The sequence below is a fragment of the Gavialis gangeticus genome, unplaced genomic scaffold (genome assembly GCF_001723915.1).
Source record: "Gavialis gangeticus isolate Ggan-Ray unplaced genomic scaffold, GavGan_comp1, whole genome shotgun sequence".
Classification (NCBI taxonomy): Eukaryota; Metazoa; Chordata; order Crocodylia; family Gavialidae; genus Gavialis; species Gavialis gangeticus.
This window is the reverse complement of record NW_017729025.1, coordinates 99,480,129-99,499,997: the sequence shown is the minus strand read 5'-3', so window position 1 is coordinate 99,499,997 and position 19,869 is coordinate 99,480,129. Positions and strand designations below refer to the sequence as shown.

At 51.2% G+C, this 19,869-nt stretch overlaps 1 protein-coding gene across 1 annotated transcript in view; it reads left to right on the top strand.

Moving 5' to 3' along the window:
• Nucleotides 1–12,057: 12,057 nt before the first annotated feature.
• Nucleotides 12,058–19,869, top strand: part of LARGE2 (LARGE xylosyl- and glucuronyltransferase 2) — a 100,183-nt gene continuing 92,371 nt past the window's right edge. The window contains exon 1 of the mRNA XM_019519307.1: nucleotides 12,058–12,237. The gene's annotated coding sequence lies outside the window, so the exon portion shown is untranslated. The remainder of the gene's footprint in view (nucleotides 12,238–19,869) is intronic.

The following is a 19,869-nucleotide window of genomic DNA, read 5'->3' as shown; positions in this document are numbered from 1 at the left end:
GGGGGGTTTGGGGGCACCTGCTGGGAGGGGGTGAAGCAGCCTGAAGCCCCCGCCATGCCCTGGGGCGCACCTCTTCCCCCCGTGCCCAGGCAGCCCCTTGCACTGTGCTGCTGCTCGCGGAAGCTTTTGCACTGCTGAGCCAGTCAGTATGCAAGGTGCACCTCTGCCTGGCTGCACCCCCCGGGCGCACTACCTGCTGCTGCTGGGCACCCCGGGGCCAGGCAGGTAGCTGTGGCACTGCCGCGTGCCCAGTGCACTGGGTCCACCCAGGCTCTGGCTCCCATGCCACCTGCAGGGAGGGGACTTGCAAGAGGTGCTGTAGTTGGGGGGCACTTGGGGGGTGGGGTTCCCCCCAGGGGCTGGTGTATTTGGGACTTGCTGGAATCCTTCATCTCTAGGCCCCAGCAGTGCCAGCTGTCCCATGTCACCCTTGATAAGTCCCCTCTGCTTAAAGGTAGGTTTTGAAATGCTCCCAGACCCACCTCTCCTTAGGAGCTGCTTGGCTGACTGGCCTGGGTGTGCAGTCTCTCCTCAGGGGCGCCTTATTCCGAAGATAGCACAGGGTTGCTGTGCCAGCTAGTGCTGGGCTGCATCCTGCAGGCCAAGCCCTGGCATTGCTGTGGGACTCGTCTGCCCTGGCTGTGGGGGCCTCCTCTCCAGCTCAGCCAGGGGCTCTGATTGTTCTCAGCTCGGGTGCTTATTGTTTATCTCGCCTAATACTTGGTACCTACCCTTCAAAGGGGGAAGCCTGAGGAAGGGAAGAATTTGTTTGGCTCCAATGGTGCCCACCAAGCACCTGCACATGGAGGGAGTGGTTCCTGGGGACAGGCTGTGGCCATTCAACCTGACCTGTGGCCACCCACCCTGAGGATGAGCCTACCCCTGGCTGAAATCTGCGGCTGAGCCAGGGTGTATTGCTTGTTCCTCTCAGCCCCCATCAAGGGGGTTTTCTCCTTCTGGGAAACATGATCAAAGCATAGCAGGCAACTCAGAAATGACTCTGGCTCTTTCCAGAACGGCATCAAACTGTGCCTTGAAGGTTTGCCGGGAGGGAATAGGCAAGAGAGATGGCAGCGGCCAGTGTAGGGAGAAATGGAGCTGGGTGTTAGGGAGGGTCTGGCTGTGTCTGTGCAGTGCATCATCCCTGGCTCTTCCGGTCCCTGGAGGCTGCCCTACACGGAGGTGGGTGGGGTGGAGGACAATGCAGGTCCATGCTCCAGGTTCAGCAAAGTGTGGAGCAACAGCAGATCACCTGGTTAGACTATTCTGACTCCTTGATCTTACTCTATAGCCAGTCTAGTCCTCTAGACGCATCCTCTGTCATCAGCTTGTAAAACTCCCACTGTCATCCTCCTGGCTTCCTACAGGTGATAGTGGACTCATTAAAATACACGAATGAGGAGTAGCCCATTTAGCAGTTGACCAGAAAGGGCTCATACCAAGGAGAGGGGCTGGCAACTGGAAGGGGGAGCAGGGGGCTGCAGGGTTAGGGGTGGAGGCTGGGTAGTCTCTTCCCCCTATCCAGTATGTACTGGGGTCTGAGCCCTTCTTCCTGCCCCATGTCATAAGCTTCATATTCTTTGGGCCTTTTGTGCTGTGGAGGAACATGTAGGGGCTCCATCTCTGTGTACTAGGCCCAGATTTGGAGTTAGGAGTTTAACAACTCTGCTTTTCTCCTGTCCCATCCTGCCTTTAGCTTGGACAGCTCTATCACCTCCCAAGCTTATCAGGGCATATGAGACAGCATGGAGGAGGATGGAGGTGGCTCAAAGCACCTGGCCATGATGGAGGGGGCACTGGAGAATATGGAGAGTTGGAAGGACTGGATGGGAAGGAGAGGTTTGGAGCTGTGCGGGGGGGTGGGGATGAGCAGTGGGTTTTGTCTGCCACAAAACTCCCACATCAGTGAATGAGCAGTATTTATATGATCTTGTTGCCATAGTGACAGAGCATCCCCCTTATTGTATTTATCCTCTCTAGCACCACTAACTTCATTTAACAGATGGGAACTGACGCAGCCGATGTGACTTGCCCAAGGTCGCATGGGAAATCTATTGTTGAGGAAGGCATTGAATGAGTCCTAGGTCCTAGCCATTGGGCCATCCTTGCCCTCATGCCCTGTTACACCTGTTTCCCCTCCATGTTAGTCCATCCACAGTGTCCTTCTGTTATCTCTCCAGCTCTTCCAGCTGATGCCTATCCCCTCTGTTGGGAGGACAGTTGGGCAGTGGGGATAGACTATACTGGATGGGTAGAGAGATGGGAAATGAGGTATGGCAGGAGGGGATGGAATATAACCAGCGTGTTTTGTGATTGGGGGTAATCATTGCCCAGAGTGAAAGCAATGGAGAGAGAGACCTCATGGTGGCTTTTCTGCCTTGTTTCTGGGTTTGATGTACACAGAGCAAGAGTGAGAGTGGACCAGCATGCTTCTCTGTGGTACTGTCAGGAGCACCAGGCAAGCAGCTCAGGCATGCTGTAGATTGGCAGCTGCTGTGTAAAACTGACAGCTGCTGTTCAGTAGGTAGTGCAAATTTGTCATGATACCTGCTGGGTGAAGCCAACAGGAATCTGGCTCCTGGTTTATTTCTGAAGCACCACGGGTTTAGCGCTTCTGACATTTCTTTGAACTTCTTTTTCTTGAGAAATTCTGGGAAACTTGGTTTGGCTGTGAATCATAATAAAATCAAATTTCTAAACATTCAATTTTCTTCAGAGCTAGAAATCCCATGATTTGACCCGCTCAGGCATGTGGCCTTCTGGTAGGCTGTGCATGCAGCAGTATGGTATACGAAGCAGCAAGGAACAACTTATTTGCTAATGGCTTCTCAAGTGCTAGTTAAACATCCCCTTCATATTACCTCTAGCTGAAACCAGTAGTAGGGAAGAGCTCTCTGTTGTGGGGGAGATGGGTGGAGAAGACACACAAGTCTGATCATGTACTTAACTGCCATTCTGGGTTAGCGACAGGAATTTTTTTCAGGATTTTGAGATACAGACCACATTTAAGACAGTTGCTGCCTTCTCTGCAGCACCAGTCATTGCATGTTTCGGGACAGGACCATGATCGCCACTCTGTTGCAACACAGCATTTGGGAGTGGCTGGACCCCTTTGGAACTGCATAGCTTCCATTAGCCACAGCAGCACCGCACCCGTGTAACAACAGCCTGAATGGACAGTCAGAAAACTTCTGTTATCAGAGAGAAGGCTAACTAACTCCTGATGTGAGGGGGAGAGAGTGCTGTTAATATGGAGTTAAGAAGGCCTGATGATATGCTTGTGCCACCCCAGAACAGTGAAACTTGAAACTGCTGAAAGCCTGGATGCAGGGCAAAGGTACCTGCTAACATCACCTTAATCCTGCCCTCTTCAAGCAATTGCCCAACATGCCTGTAACATGCCATGCTCTGCTTCTGTAGCTATGCAGGGTAGCTGAGCTGTTTTGTGGGGGAGAGGGATAGAGCACATGGCCCCCTGTGGCAAAATCTAGCTCTTCCTTTTGCTAAGGTAAAGCTTGTACTTAAGTAAGCAGGACTAAACAGAAGCTACCTACACGCAAGCACTGCGCTGACTCCATGACTACCCTGCACCCCTACACACACAATTCCCTCTCGCCCTGCACTTTTGGAAACCCCCAGATTGAATTATAACTCACTGCTGGCAATCCTTAGGGCAAGCAGATCCGTGTGCGCCAATTCTGATGCAACCTATAGAACCCAGCAGTGAAAGGAGGCACCCTGGATCTCTCCAGTACAAGTGTAACTTGCTTGGATCATGAGGGGCAGGGTGATGAGAGAGGCAGGCAGAGGGGCTGTAAACCTCTACCACATCCCATAACACAATTGCAGCTCTGTAGAGATCCTCTTCAGTCATCCCTCCTTCTGCTCTGTCTGGCAATGGAAGCACTTGGAGTGCAGACAGGTAGTTGCCAGGGACTATTGCCAGCTCCAGTTCAGGTTGGGTGGGCAGGTGTACCAAACACGTGGTTTCTGATTGATCAGAGGTTTGAATTTGTGCAATCTGACTTTCTGAAAAGGGACATGGATGCTATTGGGCAACCTGAACTATCCATTAATCAAGCATTTCTTCAACCTCAGATGAGTTAGGCCCAGATTCCTGTTTCCCTGCAGGCACTTCTGAATGGAGTATGTAAGAAAGGACTGTTGAGTATAAGGAGCCTTTATGTCAGAAGGACTGTGTAGGAGAAAACTCAAGATCTGCTGAGAACAATGCCCTCACGCCAAGCTCATGCTGACTGTGGCTCTGGGGAAGAGTTCAGTGCAGGGTGTCAGGACTGCTATGACATCCGCCTTTAGGGAAGGGCCTAGGTTTTGTCAGACAACAATTGGAGATCAGGCTGTCCAGTAGAGGCAGCCTGTCTTCAGTTAGAGGGGGCATGGTCCTCTGACTTCCCCCAGGAATGGGGTACGCATTGCTGGTCTGTCCCTGCCAGAGATGCCCTGGCAAGGTGTTGGCCTCCCTCCTTACTCTGTCTCCTTTTCTGCTAAATCCCCGCTATACCCCGTGAGCAGAAGGCAGGCTGTTAGCTAGGGGGCCCCTAGCGTTTCCTGATGAAGATGGTGAAGGATTCATTTGTGGGGGTAGGGATGAGCTGTGACTTGTGGGGGTAGGGATGAGCTGAGAGGTCCCCATTTGAGAGGCTGAGCTTCGGTTCCTTTGGCTTCTGTGTTTGCCAGGGTAGGTGAGGGTGGAATGGCTCCTGGCTGGGCAAATAGTGAAGTTCAAGCCAGAGCTCAGAGTACTGAGCAAGCCTGCACAGAGCACTCGCCACCAAGTGCAGCCTGGCTGAGGGCAGCTGTGTGTTTCTGGAGGTCCCTTGGTTCAAGGGCAGGTGGTTAGTGGGCAGGAATGGGGAGGAGAGGAGCAAGCTTAGCACTTCTGGGCGTGAGTGGGAAACCAAAAAGCAAGCTGCTCTGCTGGTCCAGGCAGTACTCTGACCTCTCTGTTCAGGAGCCTCCTTGCTTTGCTGCCAGTGCTTGCCTTGGCTGGGTAGCTTCTGCACAGCATTTGGGGAGACTGTTGCTTGTAGAGCTGGGAACAAGATCTGGTAGTAACTCCAAGCAGTCCTGCTCCTAGGCCAGCATCCCTGAAGTGTGCCCAGTGGTGGGTCACACCAACTTCCAGGCCTATCTGGGCCTATAGTACCCATCACCACTGGAGAGCTGTAGACAAAGGTGTTAGTTAGGATTTATGGGCAGGCATTTGAATGTTGATGAACTACAGTCCTGGGCACCCCAACTTCTGGGGAGGGGGTTTCTGTGCTGGGAGCAGTTGCCTCCTTCACTGCTTCTCATATTCAGGGACAGTGGTGTGGGAGAAGGGGACGTGACCAGCGTATTGTACCCTTCAATCTCCAGGAAGGAGACCAAGTGCTAGTGTGGTACTAGGGTGTGGAGCAGTGTTTCAGGATGAGGTGTAAGGGACTGCTGCTTTTCTGTTGTGTCACGCATCTGGCTCGTCTCAAAAAAGTTGATACCCCCTGCCTGCTTTGGTCTAAGACAATGCATGCCTCTACCTGACTCCTTGTGGGAAGCAGATGGACGTCCCCATGACCCAACTCTGCCACTTGCTGTGTGACCTTCTTCTCTGCACTACTGTGTGCTCAGTCCATCCTTCCTGGAATAGCTGGGGATAGTTTGTTACCAGCCCCAAATAACCTGCGGACAGATGGCCGTGCAGAGTATTTTAGTGCCTGACGTATGTGCCCTGCCTACAATAGAAGGTCTGATTCACTTTGGCAACTCCTGGGAACTGAAGCATGTCAGCTGGTCCCCTGATGAAGAAGCCAATGCTAAAATCCCAGGCATCTGGGCACAAAACCACTTTGATTGGTAGAGCTGTCACTGTGAACAGACCCCTTAGAACATGCACAGTCTTTTTGGGGCCTGGAGACGCATCCCTTTGTGTCAGGCTACTGCAGCTCAGAGGAGAGAGTCAGTGCTGGGTGACATTAGCCCCAAAGTGCCGTTTCCTGCCCACTCCACTGTTTAAAGCAGTAGAGCCAGCCAGGAAAATTGCCTACCCTGTTGCATGAGAGGGGTGCCTAGGGCATCCAACACTAACCCTGAATTAGATTGTCTGCTGGAACTGGGCAGATTGCTGTAAGAGCCTACAATGGACCAGCTAAGTGTGTCTGGGCCTTTCGGTAGGCTGACCAGATGGAAATCCAGGACATCATGTGGGAAATCAGGAACCTTCCTTCTCCCCACAACCTGGGCCCCTGCATTTCTGGGACACCCAGTTTAATTTCCAGCAGCTGGCTGACCAGCCGCTGAAATTTGGGACTGTCTCAGCTAAAGTGGGACGTATGGTCATCCTACCTTTGGGCTCAGAAATGTTGTGGTAACATTTTCCTTTTGGTGTCCAGCTGCCTCTGTCCTTATTGGCTCAGCCAGGACTGGATACATTGCAAAGGGGCTCTCCTCTGCTTGACCAGGAAGAGCAACTAGTCTGAGTGTCACGTGCTCTGTGCGCAGCACCATTATAAGTCAGTGGTCTCTGCCTTGTGTGTCCAAATGCGTCTTCCAGAAGACTCATCTGGGGCCAGGTTGAAACTGTTTGTACGGGCAGTTTCCTTCATTTCTGACTGCCCTCCCACCCCAGTCCTCCTGGGCTCTGAATAATTAGCCAGTGGTGTAGGTGCTAAGCTCACTGTCTTGTCATGTCCCAAATCTGTCTGAATTGATGAATGAGTGGCAAGCAAGAAGCTTGCAGGCTGTGAAGTGGATGGTGCACTTGGAATCCAGCATTTGGATGTGAGTAGTCACAGCTTGTGGTTTCTGCTTGTCAGGCAGGGACTTAATGACCCCTCAGTCCTAAGCTGTAGATGCCTGGACTTCTCAAGCCCCTGCTGTCCCCTCCAGCTCCCTCCTGGCTGTGCCTCTTACTTGCATCTCAGTAAGGAGGCAGTTGTATCAGTCCCAGCAAATCATAAATTCTTTGCCTGGTGCTGTGTACATAACTTAGGGTATCTATATGGTAACGGCCTATTGTGAGCTCCTCCTCAGTGATGAGGAGCAGCAGGCGGTCGCTCTGTTTCTTTGGACAGGTCACTTTCCCTGCGACCTCACTGTCTCATGTTATTAAAGATCCCGGTTTGCCATACATCCTCTGAACCCCATAGACCAGAACATGCTTACTTCTCCCTGCCTCCTATGAACTGCACTCGAAGGTCCCACAATTATCTGACTCCTTCCCCTGAACCATGCAGCATCTCATTGTTCCCTCAGCTCCCCCTTCCCACTCTGTGGGGATTCCCTAAGTTGACTCTTCACCACTGAGTCTGTTGCTGGGGAGAAGGATAGCCTACTAATTGCAGCTGCCCTTGGCATTGCACAGGCCACGTGTGCAGATTTCATATTTAATGTGAACCAGTCTCCCACTAGATTTGTAAAACAGGGTGACTTTAGCACCCTGCTTTGCATACCTATTGTGAGACTTTCGCTGCCCTGAGGACCGTGTAGGCTGAGATGAGACCTCAGAAGACAATTCAGGAAAAGCTGTGTGAGTGGGTGTGCGGGAGAGGGACTTACAAAAAGCTAGAACTCTTGGTTCCAAAATGATACCTTTTATTAGACCAACTGAAAAATGGCAAGAAAATTGTCCTTTTCTGCAAGCTTTCAGGATCAAAGTCCCTTCGTCAGGCTCTGGGAAAAGTGTAGATGGTACAAGATGGTAAAAAGTCCCCATAGGTAGGAAATAAACTTCATTTTTGCACAGAGGGAGCTGAAGATGGAAGTCTGTCCCTCTGGGTCCAAGCGTGTCTTTGTGAGCTGTGTTGAGTGGCTCTTTGATGTGTTGATCAGGCAGAATTCCTGGACTTTCACTCGTGCATGTTAGTAAACTAGGAAAGTCAGTCTTTCTCTAGTAACCTAGGAGAAAGAGAGACATTCCTACTTTGCTAATCTGTGTGTGTGCAGAAGAGACTTTCCTAATTTACTAATGTGTGTGGCAGGGGAGAGGGGGGAGAGAGACTTTCCTAGTTTGCTAGACTTCCTGATTTGCTAATGCAGGTCCGCTATAGACAGCCTTTCTTGTCTGCCTGCCCTCTGTAGCTAGAACCAGGCAGTAGCATAGACAGTCTCTTACGTGGGACTTTCACATACCAGGTAGTGCAGCATCTTTTACACTGTCGGGAGAGCCACATTAAATTGGTCTGCTGTTCTCAACATCTCCCTAACCTCAAAGGGGAGAATTAAAGTTACCCACTCTTAACTACATTCCTGTCTGCTTCTGGATGTCTTGGTAGTAGCATTTGCCAAGGGGACTTCCCTGGCTCTTGACATACCCCTGTATTAAGGCTGGACCTGGCCAATGTAATCCAGGCCTTTGTCACCCCAAGGTTGGGCTTTTGACCTGTTCTGCAGCAGGCTGCACCTTTAAGCCATCTGGAAACTGCAATTAGAGAAGGTAATAGGTGCCAGTTACACCTGGCCGTGTGCATGGGCTGCCAGACAGTGTCCAGGTGAGATGTGCGGTCTGGCTTCATTTTACAAAGTTATCTAGTAACCAGAATGATGCCTCCCTCCCCGTGTGACTCCATGGTCGTTCAAGGTGCGTGAGCTGACAGCCACCTGGTTTGTGAGGAGGCTGGCGCCAGAGAATGGCTTAGACAAATGCTGCTTTGGCATCTGTGCCTTGATGACATCCAAGGGAGTGGAGCCATCCTGGAGCTGGAGGGTGTACTAAGACTATGAAGGCTTGGTTTACCTTGTTCAAAGGACCTGCAGAAAGGTTGTGGTGAGAAGCTCTGTTTGTGTCTTTTTCTCTTTACTGTGCATGAAGGGGTCCTAGAAATTACAAGCATGTCCAGTCCGGTCTTTCTCCAGCAAAGACCAGGTCTCCCTGTAGAATTCAGCTGAATGGATTCAGGGATTTTATGCTGATTAGAAAGCAAAGGAGAAAAGTGTTTAAATCTTTTCCAATGAGAGCTTTTCTCCATAACTATCTGGCACATGTTGGGGTTAAAAACTGTATTTACCTGAATCCAAAATTACTTTGAATTTAAGATAATCCCCCAATGATTAGATTCTATATGTGGAAAATTATAAAGTTGTTATGCTTTTACATGTGTACAATCCAATTAGTGGAAGGTCAGCTTAAGTTTGTCCCATCCCCCCCTTGCTCTCCTGCCCTTTGTCCTCCCTCCCCCGCTTGTCCCTCCTGCCATCTGCTCCCACTGCCTCCCCCTGCTCCTTGCCTGTGACTGTCCCCCCACTCCCTGCTTCCCCCTGCAGCTGCTCCCCCACCCCTATCATCCCATTCCTGTGCCTGCCCCCCAACTCTATCTCCTCCACCCCTGCTTCTCCCTGAAGCCTGCCCCCCCACTGCACATACCCTGTGCCCGCCCCCCACTCCCTGTCCACAGCCTCTGCTTCTGCTGCAGCTCTGCTCCTCCAGGGCAGTCAGCAGCAGAGCCCCAGCCCAGTCTGGCCAGGGAGAAGCAGCCAGGCAGGGTTGGGGCTGGAGGGATCAGAGCCAGAGCAGAAGGTTTGGAGGGGGTAGAAGAGCAGGGGTGCAGGGTCAGGCTTACCCCATCCAGTCTCTCCCATGCACCCCCAGCCATGTGCCTGCTTCCGCCCGCAACAAGCCATTTCAGCCTGGGGCAGGCAGCAGCTCAGCTCTAGCTTCAGCTCCAGGGCCAGAGCTGAGCCACTGCCTCCCCTGGGCTGGTACTCAAATCTAAGATAAGGATCCCCACCCCCAGTGTTGATTTGTGGGGAAGAAACCTTGTCTTGGATTTGTGTAAATATGATAATGGTCAACAGAAATAAGTCAAAAACTGCCACACACAGTCCTATAAGCTCCTCTCAGACTTGCATGGTGGCACTTGTTCTCTAGTTGATCATAGAGCAGATGTTCTTCACCTTCTTCGACTCAAAGCATCTCTCAATAGGCACTTCTTGGAAAGTGTTAGCTTGCAGCTTTCACTTGTTTTTTGACTAGAGAAAAATCCTAGGGTGGTTCTTCTGTTGCAAAGAACTTGGACTGCACACGTCCAAATGTTTGGATTCCTATGAGTTTATCTTGTGAATCATGTTTGCGCACCTTACAATGCTACTCATGGCACCCTTGAAAGGACCGCAAGGCACCCCAGTGTACCACAGTGTCCTGGTTGAGAATCCCTGCCATAGTCTTCTAGGAAGGACAGGGAAACATTAGGCCTGAATTTATAATGTAAAAATACTTAAGTCTTTGAGGGTAGGTTTTTTTAGGTCATAAAGAACAACTTGTGACCACAGAAGTGATAATTTTTCCTTTGCTAGTCTCTATAATGAGATTTGTTCACCTCAGAGTGGGTATCCCAAGACTTGCATCTACTAATGAGCAAAACAATTAGTTTAACAAGGCTTCTAACTCCTAGTTCATGATCAGCTCTGCCCATATGGAGTGTTTTCCTTCCTCTACCCACATGCATCCACCGTGGAGGGAGACGATCCTCCCACTGGAGCAGGCAAAATTTAAACCACCCTGTCCCATGATGGCAGCAGTGCAACGGCCATGTCAGCATGAACTCTTCTAGCATTCCTTCCCAGTTGGAGCAGCTGTGGTATAAATGATTCTCACTAATTCACACTGCTCTTCTTCGCAAGATAGAGAATTGAGCAGAAGAGTGAAGGCAATGCCTTCAGCACTTCCACAGCTTCTGGCTTCCCCTGGGGGATATCAGAGCTCCTGACCTCTACTGGGGCAATGGTTTTTGAGTAAGAAGGAAGCACAAAATCGCCCCCTGACCTGCCAGAGAATGCTATGCCTCAGAGCATTTGCTGGGCCCATATGCAGTGCTGTTCTTCATGTGAAGCAGCTCTGCTTTGTAACTGTATTGCACCCAATACCTAGCACTGTACCTAGACTCCTGGCAGCCCCAGGCAAACTTTTAGTATCAACCCCCTTTTGCCAGAGATAATGATGATAATAATCATTATTTTCACCATTTTCAGGCCCCCTTTCTGTCCGGACCCTGGGTGGTTGCCAGGTTTGCCCCGCCTGTGTCGGGCCCTGCCAATACCCTGCCCAGTTCCATGCTGTACCCCAGGGTTAAGCCAAGTGAAGATCTGAGGCTGAAGGGGAGGGGGTGGTGCTGTTGAATGATACTCCAAATAGAGACAGGGAGTGTCTGCCCTAAATTGAATGGGAAAGACATTTGGCCAATGTCGTTTTGCCCCAGGAAGGTTGATCCCCACCCCCACTTCTTGAAACATCCCTACAGAGGTGATCTTAACTGTGTCTTGTCTACCTGCCCATGGTATGTCACTAGAACTGGGGTTGCTATGTGTTTGGTACACTGACAAGGCAATGGAGGGGATAAATGCTGCTGTTCCTTTTGGCAGACAAGGTTCTTTGGGTGAAGCTGATATCTTTTATTAGACCTCTTGGCCATTCCTGCAGCTGGCAGGAGGTTGGAGAGTTTGTCTTGGCTCTGCAGCAGAAGGGAAAGGAGGGGCCAGCTCAGTCACTAAAGCACAGACTCTGAATGTGACCCGGTGGTTCAGAATGGATGTAATGGAGTTCTCCATCTGGCTCTGCTCTGGGCTCATGTTTCATCCCACCTTCCTGAGGTATCTCACCTCACGTGTTTGTTAAGCCCTCACCTCACGTGTTTGTTAAGCCAGCACCTGCAGTGCTAAGGAGAAGTCTAACAGGCAACTCCTGTCTTCATTGCTCTTTGGTAGCACCAGATCTTCTGGTCTAGCCTGGCTTAGTGTACACGAAGCTCTCTGTGTGGAGAGCAAAGTATTTCACTGAAATGAGGAAGCTCCGCCATTCCCATGTTGCAGAGGGATCTCTGCCAGGTTCATGGAGTCTGTGGCAGAATAAGTGAAAGGGACCCAGGAGTCCTGTTCCCAACCCTGCCTTCTCTTCATGGAGTGAATGCCGTTTCATTGTGGGCTCAACCCTTAGACCAACTTTGCTGAGAAGCTGATTTTTTCCCAGCTCTGCTTCTGGCTAGCTGTTGGACTTTGAGCTGTTCAGGATTCAGCCTGAGCCTGCTCCTTCTTTTCAGATGACTAAGGGTTTCTTTTGGTTTTGCAGGTGAAGTACAGGCCTCAGATGCTGCTTGAACTCGATGCTCAATGCTCTCTGTCCCTTGAAGCTGGGAGTTTGTAACTAGGAGGTCCTCACGACCAGCGTGTGTACTGCCCGATCCTGCAATACAAGAGCCAACTCTTCCCCCACCATCCCAGACACCCCTGCCACCTTGGCAACCCTCAAAGGTTGGTTGTCTTGTTTGTCTGATAGATGTGATAACAGTGCTCAGTGTCCTGTTACTCTGGTCTTTTTTCCTGTGAACTAATGAGCCTGAGGTGAGATGGGCAAGCAACTTGGCACCACGGGCTCCCTTTCTGCTCCGTCCCACATCGCTGGTCACTGCGCCTTACCCTGGGGCATGGAGGGGTGAAGCCTACAGGGCAGCCCCAGCAGCCTCAGCACTTGCTGGCCTCCCATAGCACAGGCCTTTAGAAGGAGAAGGAGGAACATTTCTCCACCTAAACCCTGGTAAGCAATGGGCAGCTCTCCTGCCTGTGTGGGAATATCCCTTGAAAGCCCCTTTGGGGACCCCTGCCCCAAAATCATTCTGTTACTGTCTGAGACTCTTTCATCACTGCATTCAGCCACTCCTGGGGCCTGGGCCCCTAGGGACCTAGCAGAGGCTGAAGTAGGACAGGGAAAGGACATGGAGGGAGCATGGGGACTGGGAAAGCTTTCATGGCCTGATTTCCACCACACCCTCCCCACCCCAACTGGGAACCCATTCCTTACAGCCAGTTGCTCTACCTTGCATGAAATCCTTACCTTCCTTCCTGCACCAAGCATTTTTGTGAAACTGCTCTTCTCTGCTGCCTCCCCCACCCCTCATTAGCACGGGGCTTGGCATGCTGGCAGGAGGGGCCCTGGCTTGTCTGGGCCTTGATGGGATTTGTCAAGGCTCTTTCTCTTTTCTTCCTGTTCATTGAGGATCAAAACAAAGAAAATGAGGGGGGTGGGAAAGACCCTAAGAATAGGAACAAGGGAAGAGAGGGAAGTTAGAGTGACAGGTTGCCCCCTGTGCCCCTCCCCTTCCCACCCTGGTGGGGCAAAGCTAAATCTGAAGCACTTGGTTTCAGAAGCCAGTGCCTCTTCCTCACCTCTAGCCAGGAGGTTGCTCCTGGGTCTTTGCCCAGCTCTGGCTGGCCCTGGGCTGTTGGGACTCTATGGTTCAGCCCAAGCCTGTTCCCTCAGATGTGCTGGTGTAGATCTGCTCCCTGTGCTGCAGCCAAAAGTGCCTGAAATGGTGAGGGGCCATCCACATCTATTAATCGATTCTAATACCCCAGCAGTGATAGGAAACAGAGGCACAGAGCCCTAATATCTCCTTTTCCACTCCCCTCAAAACAGGCACTGAGTCCCAGGGATCCAAACAAATATGAATGCAACTGGGCTGCTATTGTTACTGGGGTTTTTTAATGTGCTCTCTGCTGACATGTTTTCCTCTTTACCTGCGCCAGCAAAGTGCTCCTCCTGTTAGCCAGCCTTAATGAGCTCACCGCAGAGCTCAGCTGGCTCCTGGCATCAACACAGCATGTTCAGCTGCAAGACTTCCCCCTCCCTTCCCTGTGTTCTGGGGATTAGGGCAGGGGAGTTAAAATTCATGGAGTCCCAGCACAGTGCACAATGGGCATCAGAGGGTGAGGATGTGCATCCTCAGCTGCCTAGCCCTGAGCTTCAGTCCTGAGAAAGTATGCCTAGGGACTCACCCAGGTTTCTTCTTTTCCTCCCCTTGCTCCTTATTCTGGCCTACGTGTCCCCTGGCATGGCTCATGCTCTCAGTGATTGGATTGTGTGCACAAGTGGCACAGATAGCCTCTGCGCAGCACACAGCAGATCAGGGAAGGGATTGGCAGTACAGTGGTCAGGGGACAGAAAGCAGACAGCATATTGGGCAGGGGAAGGGGATCAGAGTGGTACCCAAGGGGAGGGTGGGGAAACGTGGTGCTTAATTTGTGGTGAGCCTGCCAAAAAAGTGGTCCCCATTGCAGTAGAGAAGGCTGTAAAGTGCCCACGCTATATCGAGCACGCAAGTAGCTCTAATCCCTGTGCTGGCTTGGTGCCTGCACCTCTCTGGGTCCATGGAGTTTGTCCTGCTCCCCAGTACGGCACCTCAGCCTAACCCCAGAGCCCCACCGATTCCCTCTCTTCTCCTTTCCCCACTTGCTGCGCAAAAAGAGAGAGAGGGATGGGGGACAGGAGCCCCCACTCCCACATGCTTCCTGCATATGAGGGGGATACAGGGAGCCATGCAGGAATGGGGGCTATCCATTGAATTCTTTGAGGGTGCCTTGCCCTCTTACTCCTTTGTGACCATCTCCAGTTGATGCCCTTGGTCCTGGGGTATGCAGACTGGCTTTGCTATTCCAGAGCCCACACAGAACAATCATCCTTGTCGTGCCTGATGGGACAGTGTCTCTGCAGCTGGGTCTGTCCTGTTCCTCTGTTGACTTATTGGCCAAGAAGCCTTCACAAGTTACAGTGATTGTAAAGAGTTTTGTCTCCCAGTTCAAATAAAAGAACATCCTATCAAAGGAAGCACATGTTTTCCCTGTGCATTTTGCATGGTGATGGCCAGGCTCAGTCTCTGAGCAGGTATAAATCAGTTGTGTTGTGGTTCTGTCATCAGCGTGAAATGGACTCCTGATCTACACGTGTGCTCATCTGCCTCTGGGTTCTCTGTCCCTGCATACCCCCACCCGTCTGCAGCCCCCATCCCCTGCTACCTCAGTGTGGTGTGTGCAGACTCTCTTGTGTCCAAGTGCTGTATTTCTTATGCTGCCCAGGAGCCCTGGGCATCCAGGCCAAAGGTGAGAATTTGGCTGAGCTTTGTCTACCCTGAGCAATTGAAGCTTCCCAGGGCCTGGGTATTATCTTGAAAATAAAACCCCTTCACATGACATTTGGCAGCAGTGGGAGTGGGGAGACAGAAGATTCCTCTTCACCAGCATCTTCTACAGGGCACATGCATGACGAAGAGGGAGGACTGAGCCCTATGAGTGCTACTGGTCTGTGGGGTCTACTTGGGGCAGTGAGGACAAGGGTGTGGTGGGGACAGGCAAGCAGCTCCCCCTAGGCTTATCTCTCTGACCCGGCTATGGAGAGTTCTTGTCCCAAAAGCTCATGGGGAGGTGGAATGTATCTACCAAATTGGAAACGAGACTCTTGCCCTTGGGGAATTATTGTCTGCACTGGGGAGCCAGCCCCCAGTGCCTGGGTGGCTCTCTGGCAGCAGTCTGGTGGATAAGAGGCCTGGCTTGGAAGTCTCATTTCTGCTCAGCCCTGACCTACTATGTAACTTCGGGGAAATCACTTCATCCTCTTGGTGCCTCTCTTCCCCATCCCAGTCTAGCTGATCTATTCAGGGACTGTATCTTATCATGTCTGTCTGGCCTTGTGGGAGTGCCTAGCTCTGAGGAGTCTTGAGATGCTGCAACAGTACCGAAAATAATCATGTGAGCAAGAGCCTTTGAACATCATAGGGGAAAGATGACATTGTCTCCATTTCCCAGACTCCATCAATGCCATCTATGTATGTCCTGTTCATCCTCTCCTGACTAGGGTCAGCTTTGCTGTGGTTCTAAGGGGCTGGATGTAGTAGGAAGAAGGTTTCATAACATTTTCCGGAACACCTGTTGTTTTAAAAACAAAGGCAACCTTGGTGTGCACTCTGAATTTGGGAGGTGGGCAGGTCATGGGGGCAGACAGCCAATAAAGACTCTGCCAAAGTCAGTATAAATCAATAAAGGGTGCAGCAGGGGTCACAATGGAGGCCATCATCATCCTTGCTGTTCCCCCTAGCTGTAAATCATGATATCCTCATCTCCCTGGTGACCGATCAGCCAGTCAGCACTCCTTGCACAGGCTTGTCCTGTCAATCCACCGCAGCCTGGGTTGGTTTTATGGTTGGGATCCATATCATGGTCTCTCATACACCTTGTGTTGTCTTCTTCCCCTAGCTGGCAGTAAATTCAGGCTACTTAGAGCATGTTCAGAGGCCTGCTGGGGCAACTTTTATTCTTTTCCTCCATCCTTCTTAGATCTCTGTACTGTGTCCAGTTCAGTGGCAGGCTGACTGTTCGTTCAGGTGCAGAGCAAAGCACTGCCCCATCTCATGCAATGGGTATCAGAGGAAGCTGCTAAACTGATGCCATGCTCATGTCTGCAGGCTATTTACCCTCTGCCTCTGCTCCCCTCCAAGTCAAGTGGGACTAGGACTTTCCCCCACCAAGCTTAGTCAGAGCTATGTTGAGCTTGTTTTCAGTGTATGACCCTATCCATAGGTTGCAAATCAGCTGCAGTATACGGTCCCCAAGGCTGCCTGAATGTAAGGTGCTAGTGCCATGAAAACTTGATTCCTGCCCATCACCCCCCAAGAAGCAGGACTGTTCCCACCTGCTGAGCTGGCCAAGGCTGGCTAGTTACAGTGTGATTCTTCTGTTCCTCTTTTGGCCAAGTAGAGGATTTCTGGGGCCATCAGTGCCACGAATAACACTAGGTATAGAAAACATGAGTGCCTGCATGTGTTACCATGTGTTTTGTTTATGCCAGTCCCCTATGGCAGCACCAATCTGTGTGTGTGTGAATGTGAGCACCTGCTGCTGCTCTTTCCTGTGTCTTTGTGTTGTTAGGACCCTGCCCCCCCACACATAGCTTTATCCATCATTCAGCTTCTGTTCAGTTCAGGAGTGCCTTCCCAGCATGTGACGTCAGAAGTGTAGTTATCTGTTCATTCTGTCACTGCCCATCTCCACTTCAAACCTTGCCCAAGCACTCCCCTGGCATCCACCTCAGCTTCTGTCACGTGTATTGTAACATTCAGTTGCCCTGCCTGCTGCTGCTGACAGTTCTGGTGTTGAATTCAGCCTGCAGGCTAAACTTCAGTCATGTGCAAGGATGTATGGGTCCAGCAGTGATGGGTCTCCATAGCTAAACTTCAGTCATACAGAGGGATGTATGGGTCCAGCTGCAATGGTTTGCCATGTGATACACAAGTCCAAATCATGAGTGGCCTCCTGTGCCTTGCAAACACCAAAAGCATTTGAGGGTGGGTTTGTCTTTTTCAGGTGTGTTTTTCTGTTTTTATTATCTATTTATTTTAAAGTAAATATAGCTCAGTATCAAGCCCATCCTTTCCAAACAAGAAAGCAAAACTTTTAGCTTAGCCTCAGCGTGAAATATTTTGACTTGTTTTCATTTTGGCTGAAACCATTCAGGTCAGATCTGCCAGGAACTATCAGATAGCTTGGGTTATACCAAATCTGCAAAGCTTGTCACCAAACCAGCTACCAAGCCATGATGCTTTGCTCAGCTCTTCTGGAGCGAATGTTGCAGGCACCTGCAGACTGGGCTCAGAAGTATCCATGAGGGCTGTGACCCACTGAATGGGGCGGGTGCTCAGTGTAAGGCTGGGCTTTCAGAGCCCAGTGTGCCCTGGCATCATAACTTTGGTTTCCAGGTGATGCAAATCTGCCTGGCTTCCCTGTTACTGGAGTCTTCTTGGCATCTTGCACTTTCCTCTGTGTGGGCTATGAAGATGAAACCAGTGACTCTAGTCTTCAGGGAAGTAGGTCCCTTCCATAAGGGTTGAGTTTGCATGGCCTGTGACACCCTCCCTCCTTTCTTGCATGTTTTGGTGGAGCTGTGAAATCTTTGCAGCCTCTTGTCTCTTCCTAATGTGTAATTCACTGTAATGAACATGTAGGAAGATTGTGGATTTCAGAGCACAGGCGACTGGCTGAGGAACGTGCATGGAGCAGGACTTGCTGAAGGCTACGAGGCCAGTCAGGATAAGAGCAGGGCTAAATGATGGGTCCTGCTGTCTTGGACCTGACCTCAGAAAGCTCTGCACTGTGCTGAGCTCTTGGAAATGAAAGCATGCCTCAGCACATGGGCAGGTGAGGCTGCCCTGAGCATTTCCAGACACTCCGGACACCAGGATGCTCTGAACCTAATGGTTCAGGGAATTAGATGAAACTGAGATGTCAGCAGAAATGCAGGTATTAGAAACCTAATCCTAGTACAGGGAAAGGGGAAGTTGGAGGGCAGGACTGACTGCTGCTCCTCTTCCATTCCTCAGTGCATCCAAGGCCTGAGTGTCCCACTCTCTGACCTCAGCCAACTCTGCAATGTGTTAATGTTTTGTTCCCACAGGCCTTGGTACTGATGTTGCTGGGATGGAAAGTAACCCAAAGGCAGCCATAGTGGCTTGTGCTGCTTTGGGGAGAGAGATTTGAGAAGCAGCAGCTCCTGACAGGGGAAAGCTGAAGTGAGGAGGGAAAGGAGTTTGGATCAAACATGAGAGCATGGGGAGAACTCTGGCTGAAGAGTACGTGCTCCACAAAGCTGGTCCAACAGGTGCATCATGCCTGCTGCAAAGCCCTTTGCATGGAGGCAGGACAGGAGGCTCTGGCCTTGGCAGTGTCATCCTGTCCAGGGCACTCCATGCTGCTGAAGGGCCCTCTGTTTTTTATTTATTCTGGGGGAAACCAGCTTTGCTGGAGCTGCTTGGCACTCGGGTGGAACAGTCTAGAGCAGAGCCTCCTGGAAGGCCAGGATTCAGATTTTCAAACTTGCTTGCCAAGGCTAGCATTTAGTTGCTGTGGCTCCCTGTCAGGTAGCACCTTGCTGTCTCTAGGAGATGGGTTCCTTGCTTTGGCATTGAGGTGGATCTCCCTCCTCTCCAAGGTAGCCCAGTCATCCCATCCTTCATTCCTGCAGCATGCCTGCTGTCATAGCCTGGTTGACCAATGGTGTCCATGCAGTAGAGCAGCAGGCAGCCCATACCAAGAGACTGACTTGCTGATATTCATCTCCCAGCATCAGGCAGGGAGCAGGGCTGCTCACAGAGCTTCAGGGAGAGTGAGATTCTTGTTGCCCAATAATGCTGTCAGGGGCGCCAAAGCTGCCTGTCTGAGCTTGGAGTGCAGCTGCCTGGAGATCACTCCTAGGCCAGGGGGGAGGTTTTCCTGGGCTGGCTGTGCCAGAAAACCCTAGCGTAGCTGCTTATGCCAGCAGAAAAGTCCTTTGGCCAATACAGCTTATGCTGGTTTGGTGCAGGAGAAAACCTGCTCTGACAAAAGCCCTTCTTATCCTATTGTGACTGTGCCCTTCTAAAGGCTTCTGCTGGAAGAGAAATACCACTAAGGAACCTGTTCCTGACTGCCACCAGCCAGTGTTGCCAAGCACGTCCTGGGTAGGCCTGGCCCCAGCGTCCTGCAGCTGCAGCATTCACAGGCTCTTTCAAGATGTGCTCAGCTGTAGCCCTGTGTTATCTCAGGTGTGTCCTTTAAGACCTCAGGATCCCTGCTGAATTGAGCATGGGAGAACCATCAGGTGCCTGGAGACCAGCCAAGAGGCTGCTGCTGCCTCTGGGCTGGATCCAATGAGGGGGCAAATGAGGGGGCAAAAAGAAAGTACTTAATAACATGGGGCCCCTGCAAGACACGCTAGGAGATCTGGTCGTCACAGGAGGAATAGGCTGGAATCGGACCTAGACAGGTTACAGGGGTGGGCGGATGAGAACAGGATGGGATTCAACACTGACAAGTACAAGGTGATGCACCTGGGGAGGAAGAACCAGCAGCATACCTACAGGCTGGGGAACTCCCTTCTCATCAGTGCAGAGGCAGAAAAGAATCTTGGAGTCATTATTGAAGCCAAAATGAACATGGGCCGACAGTGTGGGGACACGGTCAGGAAGGCCAACTGTACCTTGTCATGCATCCACAGATGCATCTTAAGCAGATCCAAGGAGGTGATCCTCCCCCTCTATACGACACTGGTCAAGCCGTAGCTGGAGTACTGCGTCCAGTTCTGGG